Source organism: Malania oleifera, chromosome 13 (genome assembly GCF_029873635.1).
Source record: "Malania oleifera isolate guangnan ecotype guangnan chromosome 13, ASM2987363v1, whole genome shotgun sequence".
Taxonomy (NCBI): Eukaryota; Viridiplantae; Streptophyta; class Magnoliopsida; order Santalales; family Ximeniaceae; genus Malania; species Malania oleifera.
The window spans coordinates 9416420-9422989 of NC_080429.1; positions in this window are offsets into that span (position 1 = coordinate 9416420).

Below are 6570 nucleotides of genomic sequence, written 5' to 3' on the forward strand. Positions count from 1 at the left end.
TAAAAATTATAATTTCACCCATCTCCCCACACTTTTATAAATTTCATTTCTTCCCCAAAATTTTCCTATAAATAGGAAGCTCTCAACCTTCATTTTTCACAACAATTTTCTAAGGAAGAGAAGAATTAGTGAGTGAAAGAAATTGTGGTGGAGAGAGAATTTTTGAGTAAGTTCTCAATCACCCACTCTTTCCGATCTCATTTCTTAGAGATAGTTACAGTGTTCGTAAGGAAAAAGGTAAGTAAATTTTGATTATGTTAGTTTTTTTTTATTTAAAATTCATACCCGAGTTTATTTTATAAGTAAATTTCAATTATGTTAATTAGTTCCATAAAATTTCCATGAGTTTATTTTTACGCGTATTTAATTATATCAGTTCTATCTTTAATATACTTGCATATATTTTTGGGTTAAGAAATGTTCTAATCCCCTCGGGTAAATTTTCAGCATTTCTTTCTATTCAAAAATAAAATTATATATATTTTTAACAAAAAAATTGTGTGGCATGAGTTTATTTTTATGTTGCATTTTTTTTAGAAAATATGAGTAAAGATGAGATTTTTATGATATTATTTTAAATTGCATAAATTATAATAAGATGATTTTAAAACCCCTTATGGCGACGAAAGTTCAAAGTTACAGATGCTCGGTACCGCAACTTAAAGTTTATACGGATCAGAGTGCACCCACACTATTTACAGAGTGGTTATTAATGTTAGTGGATTTCTCCTGAGTGCACACCTGGTTCCGGACCAGGACTTTATAAGGAAAATCTCACTTAAAGTTTACGTACGTTGATTTAGTTTGGTCGGCCAGTCAGCTAAGTCCAGTCTTCGGACCGCACAACCCAGTCATGGGGGTAAACATGACTTACGGCAAACAGGTCTAAGGGTGGTTTTTATAATATATGTTTATACATATTTAATTACGTGTACAAAGTTACTGATGATTTGAAGGAAAAGTGTAAGTTTACGTGAAAAGAATCATTTTGGTGCTTAAATGACGATCTAAGGAAAACGTATAAGGAAAAGTATATGCATGTTTATCATTAAATATTTTTACAGTTTTAAAGTTAAAAGTTTAATTTAACAGTTATAGTATATGATTGTAAAAATTTACTGTTGAAATTGATGACAAAAGTTTTATGCAGAAATTTTTAAATCTATATTTATTCTAAAAGCAGTCTTGAAGTTATAGTATTAAATATTATTTTACGAAATTCTTTAAAAACTCATTTTGGCCACACACTAATAATAATCTTATTTACTTACTGAGCGTCGTCTCACTTCAATCATATTTTTATTTCAGATAACTCTGAAGAGCATGTTGGAAATCAGGCTTAGCAAGCATACGGGTGGGGATAGAAAAATAAAGATTATTTAGAAATATTAGTATGATGCTGAATATTTATGCTTATGTAATTATTCTTCTTTTGAAATAAATGATTGTAATATGGATAATTAGCGCTCTGGTTCAATAATAATTGAGTTTATTTGCTTCCGCTGTAAATCAATGGTAAAAAGTTAATATCCCAGGCCCCTCGGGGTCGGGGTGTTACAGTCCTTCACAGAGAAAAGGGAAGAGTGAAATTCAAATAAACAGTTATTATCTTAGCAAAATTTACAAACAAAGACAAGATTCTTTGCGATTGAAGGAACATATAGTAGATTTTTACGTGTAAATGAAGAAGAAGAAGAGATAAAATTAAAGTCATCAATATTCTGAATGGGTAGGGCAGATCCGTTACCTACTCGAACTTGATCACCATCAGTAAATGTTTGAGATGAGAGATTGAGATTGTCAAGATTGTTGGTGATGTGGTGGGTGGTGGCTGAGTCAGGATACCGAGAAGTGTCTGGGTGTGGAGGGGATGGTGGAAGGGTATTCATGAAATTTGCTTAGAAGGATGGAGGAGCCTCATATTGGTAGGAGCGATTGAAGCGATGCTGACATCGTAGTGCGACATGGCCGATCTTACCACACACCTGACAGGTTGGGCAAGTGTTTAGGGGTGGAGGGTAGGTGTATGAGGGTGAATTTGGGTAGCTGCCACTGTGACCTCCTCTAGTATATGAATTTGAGCGTCTTCTAAAGTTCCTATATCTGCTAGATTTTCCTGCTCTTGAGTAGCCTCAACTACAATGAACATGACTACCGGTTAATTGCAGCATTCATCAAAGGTTTGTTGGAAAACATTACCCTATTTGAGTGAGCTATTCTACTTTCATGAACAGGATGAAATCGAAACAGCTCATGGGAGGAGACGGGGCTGGACCTTGTGGTGATGGAGGTCACAAGGAATTGTAAGAGGGACCAAGGCCAGTAAGCAAATATGTGACAAGGTCCTGGTCTGGTAGAGGACTTCTAGTGGATGCAAGAATATCTGCTAGGGCTTGAACTTTGGAAAAGAAATTGGTGATGAAGAGCTCACCTTGAGAAAGGTTAGCTAACTGAAATCGGACTTGAAATTGTTGTGCTTGGGATTTTGAGGTAAACAGGGAGTGAAGGGAGCTCCAAAGTTCATGAGAAGTTGTAGATGAGAGAACATGGTGCAGATCAGATTCTAAGATTGAGGAGAATAGAATGCTCAGTACAAGTTGGTTGGTCTTCATCCAGGCAAAGAACTTAGGATTAATTGTGATTTGGTCAGGAATAAATTGAAGAGGGGAAGGAAGAGTGCCATTGACATACTGGTACAAGTCTTGGCAACGAAGATAGGCACTTATCTGAACCTTCCAGAGGGGGAAGTTGTCAGGAGTGAGCTTCCAGGTTACGACGTGAGAGAAGGAGGGTGGAGAAGGAGAGATACTTGTAGCAGTGGCGTTAGCCATTTGAGACAGAGATCTAAAAAAGCTCTGATACCATATCAAGAAAGCATTGTTGCTAGAATATGCTCACTGCACTATTCATTTACATTTCTTAAGAATTTATACAAGTAAAGAAGGAATCAAGTTTGTTACACAGATTGAGGGAATAACAAAAAGATGCCTACAGTTACAGGGCATTTGTTATGGTGCTTCACAGGAGTTATTTACAGTTATGCTAATGTGGCACACTCAGGTTATTTATTAGAGTGGAATGAATTGACTGGGGTGATTGATTTCCCCCAGCGGGTCCTGATTTTGATTTATGCGATGTGGTCATGGTCAAGGATAGAAAACTTCCTAAGGATTCCCATAAATGGCACCAACTTTTGTTAAACCTTCATTCGACCGCAACCACCTGAAAGGAAACAAATAAGAATGGCTTGGAGGACTCAGGATGTACTCCGGGGAGTCACTTCAATGCCTAAGTTAGGGAATAGGAGGTTTAGATTATAATAGTAAGTGAAGAGTGAGTGAGAATGAGATGCTTACCTCCTCTTAGGATCCCTTTTTTATAGTGATGGTGGCAGACTCTCTTTCAACTTAATATTTACAAGCGTGTTATTATGTTTAGGGGGTTATAGATAACTTAAGAGCGGTTATGTAGGATATCAATAGTATTTTGTAACCGTATCCTCTCATGAGTATGTCTACTAATTTTTGGTGTATCATTTCTAAACGTAACTCTTTTTTTTTTTTTTTTGAGATATTTTTCTTTGGATGAAAATGACAAAATAGTCAATTCTTAATATTTTATTTAACTACTTAAAGGTAAAGCGAGGGAGGGAACAAGTAATTAAATTCAATGGAGGCTGATTGGATTTTTAACTGTGCTTTTGTTTTTGTCATAGTAATATTATTATTATTATTATTATTATTATTATTATTATTAGGGATTGGTAGACATGCAAATTTTATGGATTCTCCTCATATTCCCAAATCATAACATCCTCCACTCCTAATTTAAATATAAATATATATACCCTTTAAATTTTTTAATTGAATTAATTGTTTAATAAAGAATCCTCAAACTATAAGGGAATTTTTTTAGGGTCTTTGTTGAGACACAAGAGGCCCAAAATAGAAAGCAAGAAAGGATAGGTAATGGGAAGTAGAACACTATACTATTTTCTAAGAGCATTATTAGTACACATCACTTTTATTTTTGTTTTTTCTTTCTATTTTTAATGTTTAATAATAATGAAATCAGATGTTAAAAGTATATTTATCTTTTTATCAGTTGTCAAGGAAATGAAAAAAATTGGGGGAACACGTTGTAGTTTCTAAAACCAAAGAAAAATTCACATTACAACAACACATTGTTACAAAATGCATCGATTGTCTTTACTATCGCTGTTGCTACCAACCATACTAACTCGAATCATTTACACTATTAATATAATAGGGATGCATCTTTTTTCTTTGGATAGATAGTTAACTCGAGTTATTTTTAAAAAAAAAAAACTTTTTTTAATTTTTCAAGACACGTGTCTATAAAGACTCTAAAAAGAGCAGGCCTATAGATTCGAAGATATCTCTTTGTCCTCCACAAGGGAGTGCAGGGGTTCCCACATGTTTACCATTTCAATTAATTTAATTATTCCATATGTGCGCTTAAAAGAATTATTGCTATTATTATTGTTGTCATTGTTATTAATACAGGGACATTATCATAAATTGCTTACTTAGTTTTGAGATTTCTAATACAGTAGCTTCTCATCGTATAAATATATAAATAATTCACAACTAGAAATTGAACATCACCAACTCAAATAAAATCGTAAGAGAGTGATCACTCTAGTGGTCTACTGCCAAAAAAAAAGGTACACATACTTTTCCTAGGTTTTGTTTGGATTAAGAAAAATTCTTGAGGAAGGGAAATTAAAAAATTATTTTTTATTATATTTTCTCTCTTATCACATACTTTTAAAGATGAAAAAGTCAAATATGATTAAAAAGTAAGGAAATTAAATTAAGTTTGTATTCATTGAATTATTATATATATTTTTTCACTTTCTTTCATAACCAAATATGAAAAATTAAAATAAAAATATATTAAATCAATGAATGAAAATTTACACATCATTAATATCTTAATTTTTTATAATATTAAAAAAATTTAATAATATTTTACGTAGAGAGAAAAAAAATTGAATTTCTATTTATTTTTCCTTTTTATTTTCTTGAAAAAAAATTGCTGATACAAACAAATCCTAAATGTTTTCTAAATTCCAAATAATATCTTAAATTTTGTCAAAAAGAAATTTTGTTTTCCATAACATTCTAAAAATGACATCAATTTTTTCTAAGTAAAGCCTAATGTTTAAATATAACAATAACACTTATCTTCCCTTTATCAGTTAACATCGATCCATATATATTTTTCTTATAATGAATTTGATGATGTCCTAAACGGTCAATAGATACACGAACCTTAATACTAAAAAAAAAAGGGTTAAAATATGATTTCTAGATGAATTAAAAAAAAAAACCCATTGTGTTATGGTCTAAGAATTTTTGAATTTAAACTTGAATTTGTATATAAAGAAAATGTATATTATTTTTATTCCAACTCACACAAAATTTGAATTTCAAGCTTTTAAATGCGTCGTAACTATTAATACAAAGCTGACCCAAAAAAATATTTTGTCTAAAGATGTACTCATATGTTATTCATGGTGATATATCAATATAGGGAAGACAATAGTACGATTGATTTTCTTGTTGAAAAAAGAGAAAAATGAAACAGTATTATCTATGAAGAATAACATCTTTTACCACGTTATCTAAAAGGTATACTTCGAATTGATAGATTGGGTGTCACTTCCTTTCATCGTTAGTTCATTTTTCGAGTTTTGTTTAGTGTTTTTTATTTGTTTAATATTTTGGGAGGGTTTTATTTTCTTTATTTGTATTCTCCCTTTTACTTGTCTTGTAATCATGATATGTTTTCACCAATAGTGAGATTATATCAATAAATAAAAGGAGGTGCCGCTTCATTTATGCAAAAAAAAATTAAATGTCAAACTGTGTGAGAGACAATTCAGAATAGATGCCAAAAAATGCAGCTAATAATACAGATTAGATATGTTTGGTGGTGTTGCCAGCCAAGCACAACGTTTTTTTTTTTGGGTTGGAATCATTGTTATTATAATCATTAATTACTAATACTAACATTAATTTAAATTGCTAACATTTAAAAATTTTATATTAAAAATTGTTATTAATTTGAATTCAAAAATAATTTTTTTTATATTTAAATGCACTATGATCTTTATATAATAAAATATGCTTTTTAAAAGCACTATTTAATGTCATTCTTATCATGTTTATGCATATGTTGTATTATTATGGAAAAAAATTAAATAAACTAAATAAACGTTTGGAGACATAAATTTCAAAGTTTGAATTTGATTTGTATAATACAATTTTGGGTAAAAAACATTCACCTCTCCTCAAGTTTTGCAAAAAGACAAATACCTCTCCCATGAGATTTCGGAGATGTCACAAAAGTCCCCTGAGATTTTTCAAAACTTTCTTTAAAAAAACTTGCCTTTTTTATGAAATATATGAGGAGATTAATTGGCGTTTTTTTTTTACAAATCTTATAGAAGGTTCCTAAAATTCTTGAAATCTCATGGGAGAGTTTTAAAACTTTTGAAACCTTATGAAAGTTCATTGTCTTTTTTGTCAGAGCTTTTGAGAG